We start from the raw sequence: 9,352 nt of genomic DNA on the forward strand, positions 1-9,352 counted from the left end.
AAAAAAAAAAAAGGCAAAACAGTAGCAAAAAAGCTCCGCTTTCTCCCGCTGGTTTTCACCAAGAGGTAAGTCAGATGGATCTGGTGAAGGTTTCAGCTGGAACCAGTTACACAGTTTCTATAAACTAATCTCAGTGAGATACGTAAAACGTGTTTCCTGGGCTGACATAAACACGGACTTCCAGCACTACTGAGGCTTACCTAGATGATATTGCTGAAGGGGAGACATGCTGCAGCCAGCATCCTCCCATCCAACACTCCATATACATTTATCTTAGCCCATTTTGCAGGGTTATGAGCCCATCAGAGAAGCCCCTCCAAACACTGCATTCAGATCAGAAATACTTTTGATCACAGATGCCCACGTGGTTTCACAACCCAAAGGTGCCGACGTATCACTGCCCTTGCCCAGGGCTGGCAACAGGAGAAGCCTGCGGGGACAAGAGCAGCTCAACACGTTCCTGGCTCACCCTCTGCCCCATGCTGCTGGAGGGTCCCCGCAGCCTGAGCCCACACAGGCATTTGGGGACCCCCTGCTGGGAGCTGGGCTTGCCAACTGGTGCAAGTTTAAAGTCAAAAAAACCACTACCGCAGCCCAGATCAGCCCCCGACACAGCTTGCAGTATGGCTCCACAAGAATGGCAGTCAGCACAGCTGAGGTGGCAAAGGGGTGTCTGCTAAAGGGATGGGGCAGGGACTTCCTACAGTCCCGCCAAACTTTCTGAAGTCACGACCCTGTGAATGGGACCCTCCACCCATTTACCAAGCCTCAACTCTGCACCAGCTTTCCTTTCTGTACAGTGCTGTTTCATTTTACTGGCATCACATCCTGCTCAAACTGGTTGCCTTTCATAATTTTATGTCCCCTATGTATGTGACAAATATAGTCTGAAATTATCTGGCTTTAGGCAGCTTGTTAAATGCCTTTTCTGGCTTTATAAACTATCACTGCTTTATGGTTTAAGATTAGGGATGTTCTTCCACTTCACAAAACAAGTACATAGACAAATTTTACACCTAAGCTATGTTTTGCAAGAGTCAAATCCTAAATTGTACTAAGCGGCAAAGGACAAACAGGATGCATTTTAATGTAGGAACATGCTAGAAACAACAGCATATGAAACGATCACAGACTGGCGTTTAGAAAGAAAGGTACAAACTGGGGGTGTCTGAAGTCAGAGAGGCGATGCTGGGGTGGGGTTTCAGAATTTCAGCTGAAATCCCAGGAAACCAGCCAGCACGTTGTTAAGCCCACAGCTACCAGTATTTTGACTGTGGCAGGAGAACAAAGTTCTGCCTGCCTTGGGACATTCGTGGAGGTGGGAAGGGATCACTCGGCTGCGAATGGAGATGTGAGAGGGTGACTTGCGTTTCCAACAGCATCCCCCTCCAAGCCAATATCCAACCCAAGCCTCATGGGTACAGCACAGTGCCCTGGTCCTCATGGTCCAGCTCAGACATGTCTCCACCAAAAACCCCTGGGAGATGTAAACCAGGTTTTCAAAGATATTTAGATGCGAAAGACCATGAGGTGTCTAGTAGGATTTCAGATATACTGAAGCAGACGGGTGGGGGGTATTCAGTGTAAAACTCTAATCGTGGTGGAAACTTTATCAAATTCTGCTGGGTGCCTGGATCAACTGGAGGTACTGAAATAGCTGTGACAGACTGTTGCTACTCACACATGAAATCTGCTGCAAAGCTGGGAACTGAACTGTCCTCTCTCAAGTCTTGGAGTAGAAGTGCAAACTGCACCACTCTTCCTCACGTGAGACTTTCCATTGTAACATTTTCCTGATTATGAACAGGTCAGTCAGTCCATAGGGGGAAATCAATAGCTTGGCTGAGTCAAGAGTTTTAAATATCCATGATAGGGAACTTAACCTTTCGGCTCATACTCTTCCATAAAGTGTTAATAATTTTCAGCCATTTCCCTTCAGCAGCCCACCTTCAGCAGCCAAGATAAATCTACCTTTGCAACTCTTCTGGTACCTGTTTATTACAAAGGGCTAATGCAAGCATTACCCTAACAGCCTAGGGAGAATTTGCCAAGTCTCAAAGTGGCTGAGAAGGGCACTGGTGCCATGCCAGTAATTTTCCTGCAGTCAATAAGACAAATTGTCTGGAGTAGCGCTCAGCCATCCACGCGCCTGCCTTTGTTCTCTTCCCTTTCTTTAAAGAAAATTAAAAAATTAAAATCACCCTACAAGAAAACCAAAGCAACCACTTCACACATAGCCAAGAAGAACCCACAGTGAAAAATCCCACAGCCAAAAATACTGAAATGAGTTTCATCAACTCCTCTCAAAACCCACCACTCTGACCCACTCACATGTCCAGTATGGACCTCTGACATCATCTTCAGTACAACCTGTGACACTGTATGAATGATGTTACCCGAAAGCCTATAAAAATGGGAGATACAGACAAAAACGTTTTCAGTAGAAAATACAGGTAGTATCTTAACTGTTTAATTATCTTGAATCTTAAGTTTCTTTCAAAAACTTTAACAACATGTTTAATTATGCTTAATTCAACTGTCTATAGCTTAGTATATTGCTGGAGAACTGTGGGCACAGGCCAGATAGGACATGTTACAAATAAAGAATCACATTCAATTATTCAATTATGAAATCAGCATTTTTGTAAAAATAAAACAAGCACCCCACAGTAATATCCTAGCTTTCTTTAATAGTAAAGTAATGAAAAAGAGGGAGGGAAAGAAAATTGTGATCTCCAGCATAAATTTAACCTCATTCCTGTTTTTCATCACCTGCCCTTTCAGATTAAGCTACAGTGCAGCGTTCTGGCTTCAGTTCACGGTGGAAACATAACAGGGTTTGAACAGGAGCGCAGCCACACGCCGCCCTTCTCTGCTCTCTCCTCCTTACATCTCCCTGCCAGGATGGTCTACTGCCACCTTGGGCCTAGGGCCTTTTAAGACACTTTAAAAAACACAAGATAAGTAAATCACCATGGATATATGCTAAGTAAAATTGCATTTAGAAATGCAAAGTAGAAGGCACAGCTATTGCAAGAGGAAAGCAGCTGCTTTTATTTATTCAAATCCTTAATATATTCAAATTTCAAACTATCTGGCTATTTTCTTGGAAAACATTACCATTTGTAATGAAGCATTCTTTGAAAAAAATAACGAAATCAGCAACAAATAATAATGAGAATTTTTTTAAAAAACATTTTATTGAGTTTATGGTAATTTCTCCCAGGCACTATAGAAAACGCTACTTGATCAATCAAGTCATTAAGCAAAGTTTTTAATCTCAAATATGCTCAATATTGGGAGGAAAAGACAAAAAGAAAGAGAAAGTAATTTATTTCCCTTTCATCCCTTATACAACAAAAAATTTCAGTTTATTATCTCAGTTTCAGCGTCTAATAACACACGAGAAGCTCCGACATACATGAAAACTATACACAGTAAAGAAGGGAAATAATTTAATGAGACGTCAATGTTAGAGATGCATTTCTATGCCCAAGTACACATTTGTTCAACAGACTTCAAAAAAGAGAAACTCTCTGGTAATACGTACTGATGTTCCTCTGGTGAGCTAAATGCTAACGATGCCTTTCATTAAACACACCCACAATAGTAACTGCATTTCGTGGCACTCTTGTTACCTAACACATTTCTTTTCTTTTTCTGGCCAAGATTAATGCAGATTTTGACACGAATTTTTAAGTAGCTGTCAGGATGAATCAGAGATTCATAAATCAAAGGTGTTCAGGCTGCAATGAATGGATTTTTTTCCTTCTTCTTTTTTGGCTTAGGAAACATTTAACATATCTGTGCTCTCTCCTTATGGGCCAATAACAAAACAAGTAAGGTAGAACTTACAGGCATTTGGGATGATTTAAGTCGCTATAACTTGCTGAAGCCTATTTGCCTAACCAAATATTTCTGGGTGGAGATAATGCGCTGCTGGTCTTCAGGCAGCCATTTTGTTTCTGGGCTGTGCATCCCATGGCATTACGCAGGGGGGAACACTGGCAGGGTTATTGGTGGGCGCTGGATGGACACGAGCATCGCCGGCTCCAGAGGGGCCCTGCTGAGGAGCTGTGGACAGACTCAGCTCATTTCCCAGTCACTGGGCCAAACGCGTAGCCCTGTGGCTAATCCATCGAAAACACAACAGCGCATCAAGCTATGGCTACTCTGTCTGCTTATGAAGAGCTGCTCTGGAATTAATAGGTCTTAATATGCCCCAAGCACGGTACCTTCCCGTGTGGGTCATCTGGGGCTCTTCCTCACCCCAGAGGATGCCCATCTCCTAATGGGCGATGTTTTCAATATTTTCTTGACCGGCTGAATATGAGCCAGCAGTGTGCCCAGGTGGCCAAGAAGGCCAATGGTATCCCGGCTTGTATCAGGAATAGTGTGGCCAGCAGGACCAGGGCAGTGATTGTGCCCCTGTACTGGGCACTGGTGAGGCCGCACCTCGAATCCTGTGTTCAGTTTTGGGCCCCTCACTACAAGAAGGACATTGAGGGGCTGGAACATGTCCAGAGGAGAGCAAGGAAGCTGGTGAGGGGTCTGGAGCCCAAGGCTGATGGGGAGCGGCTGAGGGAGCTGGGGGTGTTCAGCCTGGAGAAGAGGAGGCTGAGGGGAGACCTTATCGCCCTCTGTGACTGCCTGACAGGAGGGGGGAGCCGGGGGGGGGCGGCCTCTCCTCCCTGGGAATGGGGGATAGGGGGGGGTCGGCCTCTTCTCCCAGACGAGGGGAAATGGCCTCAGGTTGTGCCAGGGCAGGTTTAGGTTGGACATTAGGAAAAATTCACTGGTGACAGGGGAAAAGAAAGACTTCAGTTCTGTAACAGCGTAGAAGTGAACACATTTTATGGCCAGAAGATGTACATAAATTCTCCACCTTGGCCCACAGGCTGTGCTGACAAACCTGTGATATTTCTTGATTCTGCTGTGGGAGCTTCGGGGGTGATACTGGAATCGGTCCTCTGTTCTCCTAATTAGCAGCCAGGCCCAGCAGCAGTGGGCTGCCGCCTGAATTGCTGTGTCAATTTTTGATGGAAGCTCTACAAAGTGGTATGTTTCTGACACATCTTAGAAGAGATGGTTTAATTCTTCATGCTTGGCAACTGCCAGAAGCCAGTTAGAGAAATAATTAATTGAATTATTTGAATAGAATTCCAATTTGGGAGGCATACAGAGCCTTCTCCAAGATATCCTATCGAGATGTAAATAAGGATTTCTCTTATGTTTTACATGAAAATCAAGTAACTGAGGTATTTCCTTTTACAGATTTTTGTAACTGAAAACTCAAATGCTATTTCAGAGTTCAGAAATTGCCCTGATAAAACAGACAGTGTTCAGTCCTGCTCAGAGCCCAGCACAGAAGCCACACAGGAGGGTGCAAGAACCTAAGCAACTCTTCCTTGGAATCAATTTTGGTAACTACCAGCTATTGGAAAAAAGCAAAACAAAGGCAGATCGAAACAATTCAACATCCTGCCTGTGGCCCAGAGGTCTGGATCACCCACTACGGCCCAGGGGCCGTGGGTCCGGCCAGCCCCACGCAGCGTGAGCCAATTTGGTGCTGGCGTTTTGGTGGCTCTCCCCGCGCAAGGACTCACTGTGCTGCCGACCACATCAGTGCTTTCCTGCCGTGGCTGCTGCTGCTGCCTGCGTCTGTGTGAACGGATTTTACGGTATGATCTGGATGATGTGTAACATCTTAAAGCAAATTTGGAGTAAAGCACAAACAGTGTTTTTTAAAGAATACTGTATTTTTTTTTTTTTCTCTCCAGAACAGCAGCTCAGCCGAAAAAATTAGTACTGAAGAGAATGAAAAAGAATCCACAGTGATGGTGCTGTAGTTGTGATTGTCTAAGCTATAACCAAGAATGGTCTGTTGGACTATTAGAAGATACTACCTTTTGCTACAGATCTTGTTCTTTTTGAAAATACTGTTGCTTTATAGTTGTGCTTGGTTTCTTTACAATAAAATTACATGGGAAATGGTATACGGGTTAATCAGATGGCATTTCAATTGAATTTTAATGTCATGTGAATTGTTCTAATATTTTCATCATTGCAACAAGGTTTCCAAGACTTTAAGACCATCCAATGAGACTTCAATCTCAGTTCTTCTGTTCTGTATGATGCAATTATAAATTAACCAGAGTATCAGCTGTTACCTGTTTTTCTCCTTTAAAAACAAACATAGGCCTAAATTACATTTTTGTGAACTCAGAAATTACTTTTGGAAACCAAAGCAATATTGTAGAAAAGCCGATTTCTGAGCTTCACCCATTTCAGAGAAGCAGCAGCGTAATATTATTTAGACAATGTCCTAGACTCCTACGTAGGCCAACTGGGAAGCTTGACCAGTAAGAAATCAAACTGAGTAAAAGGACTGCTCACTGCAGCAACTCTGCCTTATGGGGCATTCATGGCACTGGTCTCAAATTGAAGTATCAGTAAATGAGACTATAGAAAAAATTGGCAGAGAGATGAGCAATATATAGTAAGTAACAGTAATACACAGTCAATACATCATATGTCATAGGTGAATGACTACAAACTGTCATCTATAATCTCTTGCGTAAACTGTCTCAATGCCAGAGGACTAGAAAGGACACCAATTTCTAACGAGGTTTCGTAACAGATATGGGCAGCTACAGATCAGGTTGCACAAAGTTATTCAGTGACCAAAGACTCTTAAGCAAAAAAACCCGTGGCTTTGAATAAAATAGGAAGGGCCTCACATGAGAAAATAAGGGGTTAAAAACCAGGATCTTGGTGTTCCAAACCATCAGACAATCACCAAGTACAAAAGACACCCAGGGACCACAAACTGCTGGAGGCTGGGAGAGCAGTTCTGGGGAGGCAGGACTAAACGTTCACTCTGTGCCTATACGCTGCCCCAAGCAGCTGCTGTTTGCCATTGCGAGGAATGTGATGCTGGGACAGATGGACCTTTGGTCTCAAATTGTAGACTTGCTTTTACGTTAACTGGGAACTGAAAGTTGTATCTCCCCTGAGAGAAGAAAGATTAAGTCAAGTCATGACAGTGGAACAACAGGGCCAAAGTCAGAGGTCTGATTGTGCCAAAAAGTCCCTCTCTGAGCCAGAGTGGGGAAACCATACCTGTTACCGTGCTTTAACCCCAGCTGGCAACCAAGCACCACACAGACACTTGCACACTTGCTCCCAGTGGCATGGGGGAGAGAATCGGAAGAATAAAAGCAAGAGAACTCATGCGCTGAGATAAAGACAGTTTAAGAGGTAAAGCAAAGCTGCACATACAAGCAAAGCAGAACAAGGAATTCATTCAGCGCTTCCCACCAGCAGGCAGGTGCTCAGCCATCCCCAGGAAAGCAGGGCTCCATCACACGTAACGGTGACTTGGGAAGACAAACACCATCGCTCTGAATGTCCCCCCCTTCTTCCTCCTTCCCCCAGATTTCTGTGCTGAGTATGACATCATATGGTATGGAATATCCCTTTGGTCAGTTGGGGTCAGCTGTACCAGCCGTGTCCCCTCCCAACTTCTTGTGCACCCCCAGCCTCCTCACTGGTGGGGTGGGAGGCACAAAAGTCCTTGACTCTGTGTCAGCCCTGCTCAGCAGTAACAAAAACATCCCTGTGTTATCAATGCTGTTTCCAGCCCAAATCCAAAACATGGCCCCATACTAGCTCCTAAGAAGAAAATGAGCTCTACCCCAAACAAAACCAGCACACTGGTGATGAACAAGAAAGGACCGGGGCTGAGGCAGTTGGTGCCTCTTGCTTCTCAAAGCCCCATTGACCCAATGCAGAAGAGTGTGTTTCCAACATGGAGGCAGGAGGGTGGGCTGGTGGCTCAGAGCTGTGCACCACATATGTGAGCAGAGTGGTCAGCCGCCACCACGGGGGTAGGAACACAGGCGCAAAGCAAGCAGTAGCAAGATGGGAGAAGCGCCTGTTGGCCCGGAGAGACAGACTGCATCACCCTCTACGCTGAACATCACACCCGGGCCCTGCAGATGGGCCCGTCCACCTCTTTGTGCCCATCACAGAAAGGTATCACTGTCACCGAGGACAAGGGACCGGTGAGGTTTTGGGAAGGATTTCACTCTGCAGTGAGGCAAGGCTGCAGGGCGGGATTGCAGAATCACAGAATCCTTTAGGTTGGAAAAGACCTTTAAGATCATCAAGTCCAAACGTTAGCCTAATCCTGCCATTGCAAAGCCATTGCCCCCCTGTTGGTGGGGCCAGTGGGCGCTGCCTGCTGCCGGGTGCCCCCATGCCGCAGCCCCACTCTGCCCTGGTGCCCTGCTGGCTGCAGGAGGGGAGCTGCCAGCCAGCAGAGGAAAGCAGAAGTGTGACCGTTCTCTGTCCCTGTGGCTAAAAAACTGAGACTCAGCAGAACTAGCCCCCCTTCTGGGGTGCCCAGCCTGAGGGGAGGAAAAAAAAAAGTGCAGGGGAAGGCCATAAGTACAGAGAGCATAGCAGCACGTAGCCCTGCTTTGTGGCTATCAAACTACTGAAGTTATCAGAACACGAGTTTTCACCATATAATACTTTTTTCTTTTTAACTCTACAGCCCTTGCTTTGCAATGACGTATGTGCTTTCATCTCCCCCCGCCCACATTTCCAATTTGTTTTCCTTCTCTGTTTAAAAGCAGAGAGATATTTCCTTCAGCTTATCCTCTCCCTCATTTCCCGCTTCTCCTTGGCACTTTTAGCGCTCGCCTTGGTCGTTTGCCGATCTTCCAAAACATTTAACTCTAAATCATGTTTCCTTAAAAGGCAAATGCAGCAACCATGAAGACAGGAACGACACCTCTTCCCTACAGCACTTTTCCCGTTTGTAAAAAGAGGAAACTCTTTTACACAAACTTTTTTTTTTCTTAGACAACCTTATTGTCACGAAACACTTTTCCTTGCAGAAGCACAAATGTCTGGTAGGATAATTAAGTGACCTGTAAAGAAAAAAAGACCTACTGATGTTAATGACTGGTTACAGTATTTAAGCAATGGATACAAAAGTTTTCTATTTGGTCCCGAAGTGAACAACAAAAACCCCCAGCAGAGCTGCTCTCAGTTCATTTCTTTAGATGCTAAGACCAGGAAAGGCAAGATGCTTCTGGCTGTGATCTTTGCTGCAAAAAGCACTCTCAGCCACTGTTTATTACTGTTTCGGGACAAAGAAATTTCTGTTCGTGTTTTTTGTAATCAATGCTGATCTTGCCAAGGCTGTAAGAGCTGAGAATATATTGACTTCCCCTGATTTTATGCAGAAACTGCAGCAAAGGAAAAAGAAATAAAAAGCTACAAACCTCACAAAATCAAACTCAGCATGATATCTGCATTTTTCCTGGGCTTGGTTCCCACA

At 45.0% G+C, this 9,352-nt stretch overlaps 1 protein-coding gene across 1 annotated transcript in view; it reads right to left on the bottom strand.

Moving 5' to 3' along the window:
* Positions 1-9,352, bottom strand: part of RNF150 (ring finger protein 150) — a 58,917-nt gene that overhangs the window by 48,504 nt on the left and 1,061 nt on the right. The window lies entirely within an intron of this gene.

The sequence above is a fragment of the Egretta garzetta genome, unplaced genomic scaffold (assembly GCF_000687185.1).
Source record: "Egretta garzetta isolate BGI_Z169 unplaced genomic scaffold, ASM68718v1 scaffold258, whole genome shotgun sequence".
Classification (NCBI taxonomy): Eukaryota; Metazoa; Chordata; class Aves; order Pelecaniformes; family Ardeidae; genus Egretta; species Egretta garzetta.